Genomic DNA, 19970 nt, shown 5'->3' on the forward strand with positions numbered 1-19970 from the left:
GGTCTGGGCTGGTTATACAAACCCGTCCACTGAACGGGGGAAGATTTTAGAGCCACTAGGTAGGAGGAGCTCCCTTAGAGACCCAGGAGGAGGGCGGACCATGACCACGCCTTGAGGCCTGAACTGGTGGTTAACTCTTTGGAGAAGACAAGGTCTGGCCGAGGGGCTCTTCCGTTGGCAGGACTGTTCTGGATGGTGTGGGATGGGATAGGACTTGTGCTGATTTATCCAGGAAAGAGTGCTTCTCCATCACCGTGGAGGGAATGTGAATTTGGACTAGAAAAAAGTAAAAGACTTTTAAGAGCATTTTCTGTTATAAAAATCTGACTAGTGAAAATTTAATTCAAGGAGTATATTTTAATTTGTATAATACAGAGTGAAAATAAGTTTTGAAGCTATGTCAGAGAAAGAGCATGTACTTTGACTTGTTAACCAGTTTCCCTCTGATTAATTTTCTGGTTTTTTGGTTGTTTTTTGTTGTTGTTGTTGTTGGCGGCTTCAGTTTGTGATGCAGAGATTTAAAAACAAGTGTCTGGATATCCACAAAATCACCACAGCCTCTTAGCTGCTTTTGTTTGTAATTACAATTGACTTATCACCCCTCCTCCCTTTTTAAAGCTAAGTGAAATATGTAATTTTTAATATGATACATTAAGTATCTAATCGTAGATTGAGGCAAGAAATAGGATTTAATTAGAGACTAAATGCTACCTTCTACCTGAAGCCTTCTGATCCTTCTGTCCAGCTGTGATTTCTTTACCTAAGGCATTTACGTTTTTATATAGCCATTTGGAAATCACTATAACAGAGCTGTTAAGAGTATCATCTCTGGGGCCAGCCTGCCACATAGGGGCTTTTAATGAAGTCATCATCAAGTACACGCTTCATCACATCCTTCTGGGGTGTTCATGGACTGTACCTAAGGCTTTCGTAGTCATGAGTGGGAGTCTCTTCCAGCCGGTAAACTGAGGCTCCATTGCATCAGTGGGGCCACTCCGCAGTGCTGCAGTAGCAGGGCAGTTACCCAGGCTGCTCTCCTTATCGGATTTGAGAGCTGTGTAGGAAAAATGGCTGTATGAACACTTGGCTAAAAGATGGTACTGATTTGTAAAGTTAATATTCTTACCAGCTTTTCTATTCTTTCTTATCCCCAAAATGACTCGGCAGGACTTGAGCAATATTTTGAGCTATATTATATAAGGAAGGTTGGCATTGTCTAATATACAAACTCTTAACTGGGCAAAACACTAAAAATCACTTTTCTGTGTATAATCAGTGCTGGCACAGTACTAGGCTGTTCACCCTTTGTTCAGCGGAGAACTAAACCCCAGAAAGTTGTTATCAGAGAAGCAGGAAGGTCAGGGCACAGTTGGCATAGACCAGCTGCTTGCGGGGTTATGTCGGTGGTTGCCGGTTTCAACAGAACTTTCCATTGTGTTGTGGTTTCTCCTTTTTGTCAAGAATGAAAGGTGTGTAACAATGTTGGTTCAGGGATGTGAAGCCAAAAAAGGAGGAGGCAAAAAGAATTGAAGAAGAAATTGATAGAGTTGAAGACAGCTGTCCCCTAAATGAGCTCCCATGTCCCATGTCCCCTAAAGTGGCCAAGACTCAGCATAGAGAGTTAGAAGTGTGGTGGCTCTGCTTATGGTGTGACACCGGCGCCCAGGACCGCGTGGTATATCCCATGAGCTGCTGAATCTGAAGGTCTTCTGGCTGCGATGTGGCAGTTGCATCTCTAAATGACTTCCTCTCCTTCATCTCTGATTCTTTCAACCTAATATTTAAAACGACGCCGAGGCTCAGAGAGGTCGAATGACTTGCCCAAGGTCACACGCATTCATTCAGGCCACCTTTAGGAGGGGGCCTCCTGTCAACTGGAGGTCTTCAGCTCTAAAATAGACTGCCTTATGGGATATGACAGTCTCCTTGGCACCGCCAGTATTTCAGGCAGAATGAGAAGGCTCACTTGTCAGGAATGCTGTAAAGAAGATTCTTGGAAAAGGATTCCATAACCTGTAAGGTCCCTTACAGCTTTAAGTCCTGTGATTCTTGCTCTAGTTTCATTGGTTTGAAAAGTGCTCTCTCCCTCACTCCTTATAGAAATGGATCTTTGAAAGCACTTTGTACATTTTCTGTCTAAAATACCAATTAGCTTTGCATCTCAGATACTTTACTGGGTACCATTTGTGTCATTCATTCAGATTATTAGTTCACTAGCCAATGGCCCACAGTTTTAGTTCTATATGAAGCAGTAATTTGGTGAAATTACATGGCAGCTCCTCACTAAACCCAAAGCAGAAGGAAGCTTCTTACTGCAGAGAGACCCTCATTTTCCTGGCTGTCAACCTGACTGATATTTTAATTTTTCTGCCCCGTAGAAAACTTCAGTCTCTCATCCAATAGATAAATGAGTGAACCCCCCAGGAAATGCAGCCGAATGTTTCTGTTTGCCAATGCAATAAATGCAGAAGCTAATAAATGTCTACTTACATCAGGAGGAGGCGTGTAATGAGTAAATGATGAGAAAAAGGATTCAGGGAAACGAATGATCTATCCAATCTAAGATGACAACCGGGTTCTTAATAACTTGTCCTCTAGTTGGAAGAGACGGCTTTCACCAGGCAGAGAATAAACCTATAGCGCAAGGCCATTTCCATCTGGCTGCTGAGGGAATTTGGTTACATTTGATTCACACTGAGCAGTAAGCCAGGATGCCAGCGGAGCCTGCTTATTGCAGGCTTTCTTTGCTGCGTAATTTCTGTGAATGTGGGTTAGGAAGAGCAGTAATTTCAGGGCCTAATTCACATTACTTACTCCAGATTATGTTTATATTTCACATTTGCCTTTTTCATAAAGATCTTTTTCAACAGTGAAGAACTGGTCCGTTTCTCTTGAGGTGTGTTCAGACCACAGGGGTTTCGCAAGAAACCCTTTACTGTGGGTGAGTGTGCTCTTCTTTAAAGTGCTTTTGTAGATCTCAACTGTCTAAATCCCCAGGGTCTGCCTTTGTGGAAGCTAACAGAACACAGTATGCTTTGTCCCTGGTGGATGGCTGCATTCTTGCTCACGGTGTTTGGAAGGACTTGCACTAGGCAGAAGGCAGAGTGTGATTAAGACAGAGTGAATAGGATAGGCCTTGGAATGGGTTGCAATCCACACAGAGGATGTGCGAGAGAGACTCCATGCCAGACCAAAAGATCATTTGATGACACGCATTTTGTTATCACCCCTCTCTGTGATCTTTCTAAGAACATTTCTCAGTAAAGCCATGTGGAAAAGATTGGCCACTAAATACCAGCAGTTTTCAAGAACAGATTTTCATGAATATTTCTAGAAGAAGACATATCAGATTTGCTTACTGGGTCTTCCATAATTATCTTTTCTTTCCCATCTTCCTCTCCGCCCCCCTCGTCCCCCACATCCCCCGCATCCCCTTGCACAGCCTTTTTTTTTTTTTTTTTTTTTTAAACATTCTGGCATGGTTCACTACCACATGAATGAATGCATTTCTGTAGTTGGGGAGTGAAACTTTTAAGTAGTAGTAGGATTTAGGCCCATAATGAAGGGAAATGTTAATGAGTCATCAGATAAAAGCTGGACAGAAGCGACACTGCAGGGCCCTTGTGTACCCAGCAGCATGTGAAATGTGCCTTTGCCTTCCAGATGGAGCAGTCCGTGCTCAGTGCTTTCTGAGGGAGAGCCATTATACCTGAAAGCTAAGACTTTTCAGTGTGCTTCTATTCACATGCATATTTCTGTGCCAGATCTTTCAAAAGGCCTTTCCTTTGAAATACAAAAAGATAAACATGTCTTTGAAGTGGATAGGTGATCCCTTTGCCACTTTTGAAATCCCTCTCCATTTCATAGCTGAGATTTTTAACCCTTAAAATTGAGTCTGAGTTTTCTGTTCACCTGAGAAGCTTTATACCCGTTCCAGCACTTGAGAGAACCATGCCACAGTTATTATTAACAACTGAGTTTGGGCTCAAAATCGATGAAAGGTAATTAAAACTTGAGACAGGTGTTTCACCTGCAGTTGGATCTTATTTTGCTTGGGTATTGGAGTTCATTACATGACTGCTAAATAAATATAATATCTCCTGTGGTCAAAAAAATTGTAAAAGACTCATAAATCTGTAGGTATTTACAGGATACTGTCTATTCCTTTGTATTGAAGGGGCTACAGTATTTTTAAATCTTAAGACACAAGTTACTTAGAGCATCGGACCTGGGCTGATTTGGTTATAGTGCTCACTACCTCTGGGATCAAGCAAGCTTGTAACTTGGGTTGAGCACACCATTCCTGGTAGATAGAATGAAGGCATAGCCCCTGACTTTGCTGCTTCTGTAGCTGGTTTTTATCCTAGAATCCATTGAGAGAAATGATTGCTTCCTCACCATATTTGCCATTGAGGGGGGCAGGTCCCCCCTAGCCTCCCTGCAGTTCCAGGTGTTGGTCCGATGGGATTGAGTCCAGTTGTAGAGATGAGATTCCCAGGACCTCTGCTCTTTCCAAGACTTCTTCATATGAGTATTGCATCCCTATAGACTATAAACATTGGAATCACATAACTACCTTTTAAAAAAAGAAGAAGAAGAAGAAGAAGGAGAAGGAGAAAAAAAAAACCAGAAAAATATTTTCCTCAGCTCCCAGCACTTTGCTCTCAGGAGATGGTTGGGCAGTAAATATTTGAGTGAATTAAAAATGAATGTTTTACCCACTTAGCAAATGGCAGAAGAATTTCAGAGACACTAGGAATAAATAGGGTTTTGACCTTCATAACTTAAATTTGGCTTTCCCCCCTCTGTTCAAATTAATCTGTACTATCTCATCTGTATTGGCCTCTTGGATGGATACGTGCTTTGTAGCTTGTGAAGATGCCAGCTGTTGGTTTTTATTTTTCTCCTCTGGAGAAGAGCTGGTGCTGTGTGGGGACATTGTAAGAAATTGTTGTAAAACTGTCCTTACTCTTCCTTCTAATCACCAAGGACCAAAACGTAAAGGAATTTAAATATTTCTTTTCTCATTTTCCATCTTCAGGAGTGAAGCAAGCTGAAACAAATCTATCCTTCCATTATTTGGGTGATCTCTTACTTATTTTAGCTGCCCTCTGTGGTTGAATATTTACATTGCTTTTCATTCATTGATCAGTGTTAAAAACTATGATGAAAAATATTTTAGCTAAATTTTTATACACACTGATGATGTTTTTAGATATTTCTAGAAATGAAGCTGAGTCAAAGTCATTTGAGACATGTTGCACTAAATTGTACCAATATTTATACTTTCATTAGCGAATTAAGAGGGGAGCCCGTTTCTTCATATACTTATCACCATCATCCATGTGTATAAACAAGAAAAAGCAAACAAAAAACCCAGCCGATTTGATAAGGATAACGTGAAATGATTTTACCAATCTCTGTCTGACAAATTTTTTGGGAAATGGGTGTGGCTAATACTTGAACTCTGGACATTTTTTTTCCATCAGAAGATTTTGAAGAATCGCGGGCGCTTTTCTAAGGTTTACTTAGAAAATAAAATTTTTTCGAAAATGTTGGCTTTGGTTGGGTTTTGCATAGTTTTTCTCCAACCCTCTGATTGTGTAGAATGCCAGGGACAAAAGGAGATCCACTAATGAGAAACTGCTGTGGGTAATCAGTCCGTGCCTCTCACCTGCACCACATCAGGACTATTGAATATGGGTGTGAAGTGTATGCATTAGTGGGTGAGCACCCTGGCTCCTTAATGAGTAAATCTCAAGGTGAGAAATAGCTTTCTAAGCAGAGTGATGATACTGTCTTCCAGGCTTCGGACTGCTTTGCCATATCTGCGTGTCGGGGGCACCGTCATTAAGGATTTTGGTCATAACTGCGCAGAGGTCATTCAGAATCCTGTCTTACTCCCGTGAAGAGATGTACTCAGTCTGGGATTCTGAGCTTGTCTGTGGCCCTCTCCCTTTTATGGGAGCTGCTCCTTTTTATGTAGTGTTGGACAGGGGTTACCTCTGCACAAATACTTGATTCACTTTGGGGTTGCTGCTCAGCTGGCTCCGGAGGAGCAGAGAAACCAAGTGTTGTGTCTATGAAAGCAAGCTCAGAGGTTTGCTCAGTTTTCACAGAAGGTTTTCCTGAATAGAGTTTTTGGATAAGAATGAGTTACTGGTGTTGGCCTTTATCATCGTATTTTAAAAATTCAGGTGGTGGTCAGGGAGGAGGGCACTTGTGGGGAAGAGCACTGGGTGTTATATGGAAACTAAGCTGACAATAAACTATAAAAATAAGTAAGTAAAAATAAAAGGAACTGATAAAGACTGAGAAAAAAAAAAGAACAAAAATTCAGGTCCTAGGCAGACGGGCCTCTCCAGTCCTGTGTCAGGACCCCCTGGTTTTTCCTGACACTTCTCCTTCCTCTCAGGGGTGCAGTTTCACTCTGCACACTTCTCTTTTGCCTTGGGAAGCCTTGGTTTTCCCCCAGCTGTTTGGTTCGGAGGCCCTCTGAGGGAGTCACCTTATAATAAGTTACAGGGCAATAAATGGATTAGCTTAGAGTTTCTCAATCTGGATTCCAAGGAAATTATCTCAAAAGGTCTTCTAATCTCTGTGAGACTCTTTAAAATTCGTGTTTTCTGTTCTTTATTTATGTGATTAGTAGAATCATATTTGCTGTCAGTAGGCTGGACTTTACAGTTTGAGGAGCGGGGCTGGATGACAGCTTCCCTCCTCCCCTGGCATTTTCAGTGTGAAAAGGGGCTCTTGGAGGCTGAAAGCAATTACCTTTGTTTAGTGTAATGAATTAGTTGTTTAGATTTTTCTCCCCATTAGCCTTTAAAGAGGTCTTTGCCCTCCCCTCCTTTGGGCTCCTGTGGGCGTGGCCCACATTAACTTTGCAATAATAAACCTTTTGGAATGTGTGAACCTTAGATTGGCCTACGGGCTAGACATGAAGATGGGAAGGTGAGTGTGTCCCCCAGTAACATCAAGGGGAGCTTGTGCAACAGATTATTCAGATTATTAGTATAAAATTGTGAATGAATGAAGAACTCAGCAGAGCTGATGATAAATAAGCTAATGCTTGCCTCCTTCTCTACCATAAGGATTATTGTTTCCAGCTTTCTTTTTAGCCCGTGGTTTTCAGGAGGACACTGAGCATGTGTGTACACCAGTGCAAGGGCTGAGCGAGTAGAAGAGAGTTAGATTACAGAGTTCCCTTCTATTTGAGACAAGAATGAGACCGGTTAGGGTAAAATCGTGCGTGCCTGAGACGTGTTGGCAATAGAAATGTGACACATAGAGCCATCCAGTGGGTGTGCTGTTAAATGTGCCTGTGCATCACCCCAGTGAGCCCTTCACGAGACTTACAACCTTGAGAATTGACTGTGTCATGTTACACAGTCCTCAAGAGAAGCAGAGATTCCTGAGCCGGGAACACACAGTAATTTAAAAGGTTCTGTATAGGTCTCGCAACACATCATGGTAAATTCTCGTGATAACCCCTCTGATAACTGTGAAATTGCTTTGTCTCACCATTATTGAAGGAACAGAGAGACACAAGCACGTCAAAAGTAGAAGTGTCTCAGGTGTATAATATGGAAGCCTAAAAGGTGAGTGTAGAAGGGGGTGGGGTACGGTTTTATCTCAGAAAAGCTACAAACAGTATAACGATTGAAGACCTTTTATTGACATTATTATAGAAAGGGATAATAGAAAAGGTCATACCTTATACTTAAAGTAAATGAGAAATCTCACTATAAGCATGGTTAAAGGGAGCTCTGGGTAGGAAGGGGTCAGGGAGTCACTTTCCCAATAATAGCTAGATAAGTCACTTTTCTGGCATGGTACAAATATACGTGTAATGCCTGTTAGAAATTGTGGCACGGTTAACTTTCTTATAAAAATGATATGATCCCATGGTAAAAAACTTCACTAGTCACAGAAGGCTATTAAATAAAAAGGGAAAGTATCTCCTCCTCATGTCCCCTTTCCAGGGGTGACAGATACTGCTTGCAGATTCTTTCAGGGTATATGTGTGCATGTATATAGATGCAGCATTTTAGAAAATATACTCTTAAAAGTATTTTACCATTTTCTGTTTTTCCTACTACTTGGACCTCTTTCCATCCATATCACTTCAGGTAGATTCCCCCTGTTTCTAAGGGGCTCGAGAAAAGTTTTACAGGGGGAGAGAATTCTGCTGTGAAGCTTGAATTGTCTGACAGAAACAACTAGAGAAATTGAAAGGAAATAAAAACACAAGTTATTTAAGAGCTGAATATGAAGGGTAGCTAGCCACTTTAGAAAAATATAGGGCTTTCGAGACTCACTAAAAACCTATTTCCTAGAAATAAAAAATTCTATATAGTGATCCCATGGTACTGTAATGCTTTGTTGGTTATAATTTGTGTGATTTTTGAATTTGTGTCTGTCTCCCCCTGTATGTCATGAGCTTTGTAGAAGTAGGGCCAGGCCTCTGTTTACTCTCTATTCTACTCCAGCTTCCTGGTCTCGGGTCTGGCACGGTCCTTAAGTACCTGTAGAATGAAGAAATGAGCAGATGAAGGCAACTTAGAATGCCAAGTGACTGTTTGGTACAGTTTATTTAAATTGCCCAGACGGAGAAACTGAGGCATGAGACAATATAACACATATATAATAAGTATAACTAGTACAGTATCAAGGGTGTCAATGAATCTTTGATCTCTATTCTAATTAGAAAACTAAATCAAGGAAGGAAAAACCTGAGAGTCTAATTAGTGAAGTTTGTAAAGTGCCTGGAATAAAACTAGAAATGCCAGAAGCAGCTCTGAATAGCTCTGTTGCTTTTTATGAGAAATGGTAGAGATGGAAGGAAAATGTAGGTACAAAAGCAGTTCATTAACTTTGCCAAGGTGCCTAGGAGACAATGGTGTTTTCACGAAATGTGGATTCTGAGGGATGGTAAGATTTGATGCTAGAGTTAAACATGGCTCTAAAATTTTTCAATTCCTCCTGTTTTTTGTCAGAAAAGGAGAGGCAGATGGAAACCGATTTCTGACAAGAAGACACATAGCATTACTGCAAAGGACAAAGGTTTACTCCTTTACTCCTAGTGTGTCGTCTCATTTGACTTTATTAACGGCATTCTTGAGGTGTACAAAAGGGGCAAACGTATCAGGGCTTAAGCAAGGTCTCGTCCAGATTATTGTGACTCAGTGTATCAGAAAGATGGAATGGCTTAACTTAGAGGTTTATTTTTTCTTACTTAATAAAAGTCTAGAGGTGGGCGATCCAGGGCCGGCATGCCGGCTTCAAGATTGTTAGAGCCCCAGGCACCCATGGTTTCTCTCCAGCCTCCTGGCCCAGGGTTTTCTCTCTGTAATGTCAGCTGGTATTCCAGGGTGGCAGCTGGGGCTCTGGCCATCACAACCACTGGCAGACTGGCAACATGAGAAAAGGGCTGGGCTGAAAAGATCCTTTACCAGTCGAGGTCACCCTTCTCTAAGCAGCCGAGCCTGGAAGTCCCCCGCACAGGTCTGCTGACCGTGCAGCCGAGCTAGAAGCAAGCTGGACATTTTGGTTGGGTTGACCATGTATCTAGCTAAAAGCTGGGGTTTACCTGAGTAGGAGGGAGAGATGTTGGGATAATTCACAGCTAGGCCTTTTCCATCGGGAAATCTTCACCTGTCTTTACCACAGACCTTACTGGTCAGAACTTCTGATTTGTGAGAAACTGCTAAATTAGTAATTTATTATCCATCACTGTTGATATGAATTTAAAAAATAGGGCTGAGCATAATTGAAATACACTTATATGTACCCATATGGTTAGGGCTACTCAGGATAGCTACTTATGCATCCAGTCGATGATCATTCTTCAGGTTGTGGAGTCATGCAGGCAAATTAACGGAGACACCTTGCTCTGGTGGGTGAGCTGCAGGGCTAAGGAGTGGTGTCCTGCTGAGAACGAGGAGCCAGGACCTGTGCCTATAGCTGAGCCCACAATGGCTCGTTGATACAATCATCCTGAAAGATAAGGCCACGTATTTAGAAGTTAAAAAGTGAGGCTCCGTTTAAATAACCAAATCCATTCCTTGATGTACCTCTTAGAAACAGAATACTGAATCTGATATACTATGCATCTGAAGCAATGCTGGTAGTTTGCAACTATTTAAATAGGCAGTGTATTTATTACACAGCATTCTCTGGAGCAGGAGCTGAGAGGGAGGGAGGGAAAGGCACAAAAGGAAAGTGGAGAGACAGTGGACTCAAGGCCATGGATTTAAGAAGTGCCAAAAATGAGTCTTTGCAATGCCAGCTACTTTATTCAAGGGCCACATTTCTCCATGAATAAGATCAAGTTCCTTCCATGGCTCTTCTGCCCATCTGTCTACTTCAGCATGTACAGGAGCGCGCAGAAGGCAGAATTCAAACCAGCCGCTAGGTGTTCTGTGGGAGGTTTATCAGGAGAAATAACTGGAACCAGTAGATAAACTAAATTGAGACCATTAGTGATTTTTGTTTATTTTCCAAGAATTCTATTCTTAAAATTCTTGTGCAAAAATTGAGTTATATTGCAGCGAGTCTCTTGATTCTATAGAAGTCTACAAAAAGACAGGGTGGGTTGAGGAAGCATGAACTCTTTCTGGCCACCTGATGCCATTCAATAAATGACTGTTTCACGGATTCTGTGCCTGGAATTGTAACCATGCTGCATGTGCAGTCTCTTATTTTTCTTTAATGTTTTATTTATTTTTGAGAGAGAGACAGAGAGAGAGAGAGAGAGAGCGTGAGCAGGGGTGGGTCAGAGAGAGAGGGAGACACAGAACCTGCAGCAGGCTCCAGGCTCTGAGCTAGCTGTCAGCACAGAGTTTGACACGGGGCTCGAACCCACGAACTGTGAGATCATGACCTGAGCTGAAGTTGGACGCTCAACCGACTGAGCCACCCAGGCACCCTGTATGTGCAGTCTTTAAATCAGGTCCCCAAATGTTTAGTGCTCATCTTGGGGAAAAGGTACTGACCTGCATCTAGTTGATTACATATTATAACATGGCTCCTGGACAAGTGTTATAACAAGAAGTGGAAGTCTGTTTTGAATCAGGCTACTTAACAAAGGAATGCTCATACTGATACAACTGTTAGTGGTAATTACAGATCAACCTGGAAACAGGAGAGCCACACCTTCCGCTAGACCCCTCCCAGTAAGGCCAGCCCTGGCCCTTCTCCCATTCACTGGTGCTAACTGCCTGCTGAGCTCCCACACTCTTTGAATGGACAGTGAGTAGGAGTCTTACTCACCTCTGAGGAAAAGTGTAAGATTACCAGAATTTACATTATACCTCAGTATGATGTGTTATGTGGTTGTGCCCAAATCATCATATGAAGCATTTGGTAAAAGAGCTGGCGAGGTCATTTTTCTGGTGACCTGTTTTGTTCATTTCTTACATACTGGAGATATGATCGTGTTAGTTATGATAGAACAAAAATGAGATTCACAACCTGAGAGAATACTGTGTGTGCACGTTTTATTTTTATATAATTTAGAACTTGAAAACAGACACCTTTCAAGTCTAGCAATAATGTGTGTCTGTGCATGTGCATTTTAAAGAATACTTTTAAAGGGAGACTTCCTGAAAATGGAAAATGACAGTATCCCATGTTCAAACACATGGGCTATGGCCAGCCCCCAAAAGTGAGGATGATGCCCACTCCTGTTGATTCCGTTTCCTTCCTATCCTAAGAACTTTGTTCTTGAGCAGTAGAATACCAGATGCATAAAGCCCCCCATACCCCAGATTCAACGTTTAAGAGCAGCTGGAAAGAAATACGGGAATACTAGTATCTAAAATCAACCGCAGAGTTGTGTGCATGATTTTGTGCTGCCACGTCCAACTGTCTGTGGCAGGTGTGATAAATTGGCTCAATAAACACCAATTCCAACCTCCTGCCTTCTCTTTCTTACTGTAGAAGTGAGAAAACAAAAATTCTTGCAGCCAGGGTTGTGCATGATAGATAATTCTGGCCAGAGAGATGTAAGCACAGCTCTCTGGAAAGGGCCTTTCTTCCTTCTTTTTACCTCCCCCCTCCTCCTTCCCTAGAACATGGGCGGGATAAGTGGAGGTGCACTGGTGGTCTCGAGACCGTGGGAATAAAAGCCACATGCTAAGGGCGGCTGCGGAGGAATCGAGAAAAAAGGCCTAGTCATTTGATAAAATCCTTGGCACCTACATCAGCTCTGGGTTTCTAGCAACCAGACTACTTATTGTATGAGAAAAATAAACTCCTTACCTGTTCAAGCTACTTTTGTCCATGAACTGTTAATTGTATGTTACTGTAATTGAACACAATCTCAAGCAATAGCCATTTGCTGTTTTTGTGGCCTAGTAGACTGCAGTGTTGGTCAGTTTGTAAGAGACATATAATAAATGTTCCACTTTTCCATGTTACAGTATTTCATTTACCTTAAATTTCTCTCTATTCTAGCCTGTTTTAAATAAAAGTAAACTTTGGAATGCAGCTCAGAATGCACTCTAACATTATTTCAGTAAGTTTTGCGTATCATGTACTTTGCTGAGTGCTCTATGTATATTGATGAACGGGATGAAATACTCGCCTTCAGAGATCTTATGGACTAGTTAGACCACATGTTAAAGACACATGGTCGGTAAGTGCATTAAGTGCTTTGGTGGAAGTCATGGTGCTATGAGAACACAGACAAAGGGCGTAAATCTGATAGCTTTCACTGTATAACCAACTACCCCATACTTAGGGCTTAAAACAACCACCGTTTATTTCCTTCATGATGCTGCAGGTCACCCAGCGGGATACTTCTCCTGGATTTGACCCCCCGCAGTTACACTGAGTTGGCTAAGGTTTGGCTGGTCCAGGACTGCTCCGCTGGGGTGACTTACAGGCTCTCCCTCTTCAGCCTGGACTTATGTAGTGGCACCAGGCCAGGCTTCTAAGAGAGTCTTATGTTTGCAACTGGCACATTGTCACTCCTGTCACATTCTGATGGGCAGGAGCAAGTCACAGGCCTCACCCAGATGGAAGAGGGGAGAAACAGACCCCACCCTTTCGTGATGAGAGAAAGTTGCAAGGTCATGTCACCAAGAGGCATCTACACAGAAAAGAGGAAAAATCGTGGCCGGTTTTGTGACCTGCCATTGGGTACTGAGGGAACAGCAGGGTGGCTCAGCAACAGTTTTCTTTAAGGAATTCATCTCAGCTTTTTAAAATTCAAGATAATAGTCTGCTTCTTTTTATTAGCCCTTCATAAAGAAGGATGCCATCAGTCCTGGAATCATTTTCCAATATTGCTGATTTCTACCCTTCGAACATTAGTTTGAAAAGTAACCCATAAGAAAATGTTACTGGGGGAAGAGAAAAGTTGCGCGCAAAGAAGTGCAGGATTGAAATAGTACTTGTGACTTTGTCTTTAATCCAGCGTTTCTCCAGGAGAATTTGGGGGATTCTCTTCTCTCAAGATGCTTTAGAATTAACAGGTTCCCAGGGAAAGGTCCTGTGAGTTTGGGACTCAACACGAACAATATTTCTCATCTTAAGATTTACAATGTGTAGTAAGAATTAAGGTCCTGGGAATCCTGGCAGTAAAAAGCACTTTTGCTGTTTAATTTGGTTCCTTGGATTTCATTGATGATAAGGTCAAAAATCATTGGTTTGAATCTTTGTTTGTTAAATGTGGTCTAGTGTCACTATCTGTGTATTTACAGTGTTTTCATAGCCATTAACATTCTCAGTAGAGCCCAGCCGTTGTCTTCAAGGAACGGAAAATAGAACAGGTGACCAGTATAAGCAAAATTCAGTGATTGGTCTAACAGAAGAAAAGATTTTTTGTATTTTAGAGATTTAAAATTTTATTTAAATGGCTCTTGCAAAAACGTATCCAGCACTCTATACTTTTTTTCTGTTTTGCTTTTCAAATAATTTATAACAATAGGTAACATTTCAAAGAGCTTACCGTATTTAATCCTCAGTTATTGTTTAAAGAACTTTACATGAATTCTCATATTTAATCTCCCAGGGATTTTTTTCTTAGTCCATTTTTGTTACCGTCCCTATTTTACAGATGAGAGAGAACTGTTTGGTGTAAGGAGGGAGCTGTGTTGGCAGTATGGCTCCAAAGTCAAGTACATTGTTCACTGGAGTACAGAGGGGTGTGAACAACATATTCATGTTTTTAATATATATAAAACTGTACTGTGGACCACTCAGTCACGCCAACGCAGTCTGTTGCCTGTGTTTTTAGGGCCTTAGATTGGAAAATCTTTTAATACAGAAAACAAAAATGCCTGTCGCTTCCAGTGGTGCCTTGTCCTCTAACAAAGGTGACCGACACATCTCCCCTCTCTAGTGTTATGTTGTTATCTTGGAGATAGCTCACCTCCTAGGAACTTCTGTTTCACTTAATCTTTCACCAAAAAACAAGCCTTTATCAGATTTTTGATAGTGTTAAAACATCAAAAAGATACTATTATGCTGCTTCAGATTTATAAGATCTGCCTTCCTTGAAATCTTGATGGGAAATAATATTTTTCTGCCCATGTCACACAAGAAAATTTTGTTTTAAAGTAAGAAAATAACAGATTTTCAATATTTGATTTGAATAAGATGTACCTGCCACAAATTTGTGCTTCCACTGGACAAATCATGGCAAGTATTTTACCTCCTGTTGATGGAGCGGGAAGCTGCAGAATGAGTAGGAATGAAAGATAAATTTAAATTTTGGGTTGTAAATATTCTTAAATTTTAAATTTGAATATTTTCAAATTTTTAGCTTGTAAATCCTCTTAAATTTGTAAAGGATCTTACAGTCATAGAAACAATATGACCATGCACAAAGCAGTGGTCCTTTCATTGAAAGACCACCATGTCAGATTATGGGCAATCTTCTATGCCTGTTGTTTTTGGTTCTTTTTTTAGGGCCATCTGATCAGATTACTCTCCCCTACCCCATGTAGTAGGAGGACTTAGCAAGTCTTTAAAGAGGGGCACCTGGGCTTCAGACTCTGTCTTCCTCTCTCTCTGCCTCTCCCACTTGCACTCTTACCCCCTTCCTCTCTTTCTCTCAAAAATAAATAAATATCTAAAACTACCCATAGAACTCCCCTATGACCCAGCAATAGCACTGCTAGGGATTTACCCAGGGGATACAGAAGTGCTGATGCTTAGGGGCACGTGTACCCCCATGTTCATAGCACTGTCAACAACAGTCAATTCATGGAAAGAGCCTGAATGTCCATCACCTGACGAATGGATCAAGAAGATGTGGTGTATATATATATATATATACAATGGAACACTACATGGTAATGAGAAAGGATGAAATATGGCCATTTGTAGCCAAGTGGATGGACCTGGCGGGTGTCATGCTAAGCGAAATAAGTCAGGCGGAGTAGGACAGATACCATATGTTTGCACTCAGAGGTCTAAAAGGAGAACAGGAGAAACCTAATGGAGGACCAGGGGGAGGGGAAGGGAGAGAGTTGGGGAGAGAGAGGGACGCAAAACTTGAGAGACTGTTGAATACTGAAAACGAACTGAGGGTTGAAGGGGAAGGGGGCGGGGGGGGGGGAAGGTGGTGGTGATGGAGGAGGGCACTTGTGGGGAAGAGCACTGGGTGTTGTATGGAAACCAATTTGACAATAAACTATTAAAAAATTTTTGTTAATCAGAAAATAAGAAAAATAAATAAATATTTTTTAAAATTTAAAAAAAGAAAGCATTTTTAAAAAGTTTGGAGGAGAGAGATATAGACACATATAGATAGGTAGGTAAGTATAGTTAGACAGGTACATAAGGTCATGTGTGCATGGCCATTTTATACACACCATACATATAATATAAATCTACCTTCTTTGAAAATTGGAATGTGGATGTTACTTGAAGCACAGACCATATAGATCTCAAAATTTGGCTATTAAAAAAGGATCAGGGGCACCTGGGTGGCTCAGTTGGTTAAGTGTCTGACTTTGGCTCAGGTCATGATCTTGCAGTTCATGGGTTCAAGCCCAGCGTTGGGCTCTGCTGACAGCTCAGACCCTAGAGCGTGGTTCAGATTCTGGGTCTCCCCCTCTGTCTGCCCCTCTCCTTCTCAGGCTCTCTCTCTCTCCCTCAAAACTAAATAAACATTTAAAAAAGTTTTTTAAAGGATTGGACAAAAACACAATTGATGAAATGTGTACACTACAAGCTGTAGGGTTGACCAAATAATGAAAAACGTAGCTACCATAATGGTATTAAAGTAGCAGTAATTTATAATTGATAAGAAAAGAGGCTTATATACACCTACTACCATATCAAGACAACACAGATAATGCAAGTAGCCTTTCTAAAAATTAGGGTACTTTAACAAATTTTTCTTTAATGTTTATTTATTCTTGAGAGAGGGATGGGGTGAAGAGCAGACAGAGGAAGACAGAATCTGAAACATGCTCCAGGCTCTGAGCTGCCAGCACAGAGCCCGATGCGGTGCTTGAACCCACGAACCATGAGATCATGACCTGAGCTGAAGTTGGACGCTTAACCAACTGAGCCACCCAGGCGCCCCAGTTAGGGCGCTTCTACCACCGGTGAATACCTGTTCAGAGCAGAAGCGTTGCAGGATTGGTAAGCAATTGTGAAGCCAGAAATTTGGGAGTAGTTTGCGGCCCAATTTGGAGAAGGGCCTGTTTCTGCTATGGCATTTTTCCCAGTGGTGCATAATGTTGTCCGTCTTTAGAGAAAACATCAGACAAGCCCAAATTGCCAGCCATTCTACAAAATACACAACTGGTGTTCGTCAGGAGTGTCAAGATGTCACAAAAGATGAGGGGAGGTCAGGAGCTGTGACAATTAAATCCAAAATGACCTTTGGGATTGGATCTTGAAATAGAACATCTGTAGAAAAAGTGTAGAAAATAAAGTCGGCAACTTAGTTAGCTACTAGTACTGTTGCATTGTTAACTTGTTTTAATGATTGTTCTGTGACTGTCTAAGACATTGACATAAAAGGATGAAGGATGAAGGTATACAGACACTTTCTACCATTTGTGCCCCTTTTCTGTTAGTCCATACTTATTTCACAACAGAAATTGCTTTTATTTAGTAATGTGTGGACACTCAGCAATAGCTTAGCAGTCAAGAAAATATACAAAACCTTGACCTTGCCAACCTCTTCAGCATGTATCCCTCTACACATAGTTTTATGTTCTGGCTATATTATTAAATCATTTGTTGTTAATTAGTTCCTTTGGGGAGGGGGAGAGTAATATGATTTTTGTATATATTATAAGCATTTAATACTAGTGTAACAACTAGCTCTGTGCACCTCATTTTAAGAAATATAACGAGGTGGTGAAGCCCCACTGTGTCTGCTTTCTTTACGGTGTTCTGCTAATCTGCTGTCGCCACCAGACTGCTGCCACTTGGACATAATTCGTGGAATTTGTTATTTGTTAATCCTATTTTATTATTTTGCATTTTTTAAAACTTGACATGAATTACACTCTACAATATCTAGAATGTGCTTGTTTTTGCTCCACATGTACACCTAATTCATTCTTTTTCTCTGCTATATAGATTTCCTCTGTGTGAATACCTGGTATTTATTCATTCTCCTGCTGGCAAGCATATTGAGAATGGCTTTTTTGTTGTTGTTTTTTAATGGTTATTTTTAAAAATATTTTCTGAAACCAAATGAGAAGCTCTATTCTTTCTGAACTCCAGTAACACTGTCCACAACTTTTAACTTAATATTTATGACCTTTCATTGTGACTGTTTTTTTTTCTTATATCATATGGAACATTTCTCAAGAAGTTTTCAGATCAACAAGATTTGTTTCCCCAAGATGAACATTATTGGGATAATAACTATCTAATTTGGTTGAATGAATAAATAGATACTTACATGCATTAAACACTGTCTGCATACAGATCTTGGGGCATATTTGTGTTTATTCCCTTAGGTGTTATATGGCTTTGCCTCCTGAGGAATTTTCTTTGTTTGAAAGATTTATGCAGTGTGGGAATCTGGCCACTGAGGTGGAAATACAGGGCATAGATAAAGCCTAAAACTTTAATTTGAGAGCTAAGATTGCAGACAGCACAGGCACATGTCTTTTTGTGTGTTTAACATCCTGGGGAAACTTTGACAAAATCAGTAGTAATTCAAAGCAGAGGGGAGCTCGCTAACTTATATTATGGCAGAACTCTTTGTTTGGGGGCTCGTTCTTGTTAGAAAGCTTAATATTTGCCTTTGAACATTTTGAATTTGTACCCAGAATTAGTTTTGCCCAAATTAACTTCTTCCTCCAAAATTATTCTATTTGTGTGTTGACTTTCCTCTGTGCAAATAGGTGGCATGCCTGCTGTCTCATTTGACTTCTGTAACTGGCAGAGAGAGGCTCGGCCACCTCACCGCATCTCAGGTTATGAGAGAAAGCTGAGGGGAGCCTGAACAACTTGCTCCAGGTCACAGAGCAGAACCAGAAACCAAATGTGTTAGCCTAGTCCTGGCTCTGTCTGGACATTACAGTTTCAATGCTTAAAATAATTGGAAGGGTTAATCAAGATGTTTAATCGCCAGCATTTTGAAAATTCAGTATCAGAACACTCTCCTGACGTCATCCTAGCAGTACGGGGAGCTTCCCGTCAGTGTTAGTGGTAGGTTGATCACTGCCTATTCACTGCCTCTTTGCTAGAAGGGTTCCCCCCCCCACACCAAAAAAGCTTAAACCAAACATTGCGAAAGAGCATTGTGACTGACCAGTGTGTATTTTAAAGGGAAGAAAAATCTTATAAAATAAAACTGAAAGGAAGGTGTGACACGACATAAGGTTATAGTATCTGAGAAGACAAAGGGGCTTTTGGCAGTTTCCGACCTACAGATGAACTAAAACCTCTCTACACATAGACTGATGACGGTCACTTGCATTGTAATTTTAAAAAATGCAGAAGCAGTACACTTAGAATATTGTCTTCATGTCAGAAATGCACCTTCGTGCTTGAAAATCATAAAAAATTACAATCGATCTTTACAACTGTTCTGTTCATCTTTATAGATCAGGTGCAAGAAAGATAAATCGCAGTCCAAATAAGATTATAGTAAATGTTAGCATCGTAGGGGACTCTAGGTTGATAGAGGGCCATTCATCATCTCAAATGGTGACCTGTCCATTGCACCAGCCACCCTGAGTCTGCTGTCTAATCACATACCTATTGATTTTATCTACATCCAAGAAACCTGGATGTGACTGTCATTGGGCAACTCAGATTGTTAAATGCAGAGGGGTCACTGGTGTGAAGAGGATTTCATTTTCATTTTCTCACCAACCAACAATGATTTATTAAAAAATAAACTACCCCGAGTCATGCATGTGCAACCTGAGTGATGAGGAATTGAAGGTGCACAATAGACCTCTGTATTGTGTGGTGTTCTTTTGTACTGGGACACGTTTTGCAGGATATTTCATTGAGTCTGAAGGCTCATGGGGTCCTTTAGATCACCCCCCGCAGTAAGATAGGTTTCCAAGTAGCCAGCCAGAATAGATAGTTTTAAATTTTTCTGCCTCAGGAAAGGCATTCCTTTCCTATTGCAGCATGATTTATGTTTTTTTGTGTGTGTATAAAAATTACCTAAGCCCATACCCTGTTCTTACTGATTAATTTGTTATAAATATTGATGTTCTTGTGGTCAAACATTCTACTCCATAAAGAATTTATCTTGAGGACCAAAAAACTATATAAAAGGAAATGAGCCTTTAATATCCTAGGTAGAACATTAGAATAATAGGCAAAATACGTGAAGAATTTTCTCACAAGGATCAAATAATGAATTATAACAATGAAGGTTTACTTTAATTACAACTTAAATACCAGCAGATATACTATTATTTAAGTGGATACCTGTACACGAACTTTTTAAGTATCTATGTCACTTATGAAGTAAATCTTTGTCCTACTGCTTGAATGGCTGAAAAAAGATTTAATGGGGT

The 19970-nt window shown here is 40.8% G+C and overlaps 1 protein-coding gene across 3 annotated transcripts in view; it reads left to right on the forward strand.

Annotated features, from left to right (window-relative positions):
* Nucleotides 1-19970, forward strand: part of CHCHD3 (coiled-coil-helix-coiled-coil-helix domain containing 3) — a 267194-nt gene that overhangs the window by 193135 nt on the left and 54089 nt on the right. The window lies entirely within an intron of this gene.

The sequence above is a fragment of the Suricata suricatta genome, chromosome 2, assembly GCF_006229205.1.
Source record: "Suricata suricatta isolate VVHF042 chromosome 2, meerkat_22Aug2017_6uvM2_HiC, whole genome shotgun sequence".
Lineage (NCBI taxonomy): Eukaryota > Metazoa > Chordata > Mammalia > Carnivora > Herpestidae > Suricata > Suricata suricatta.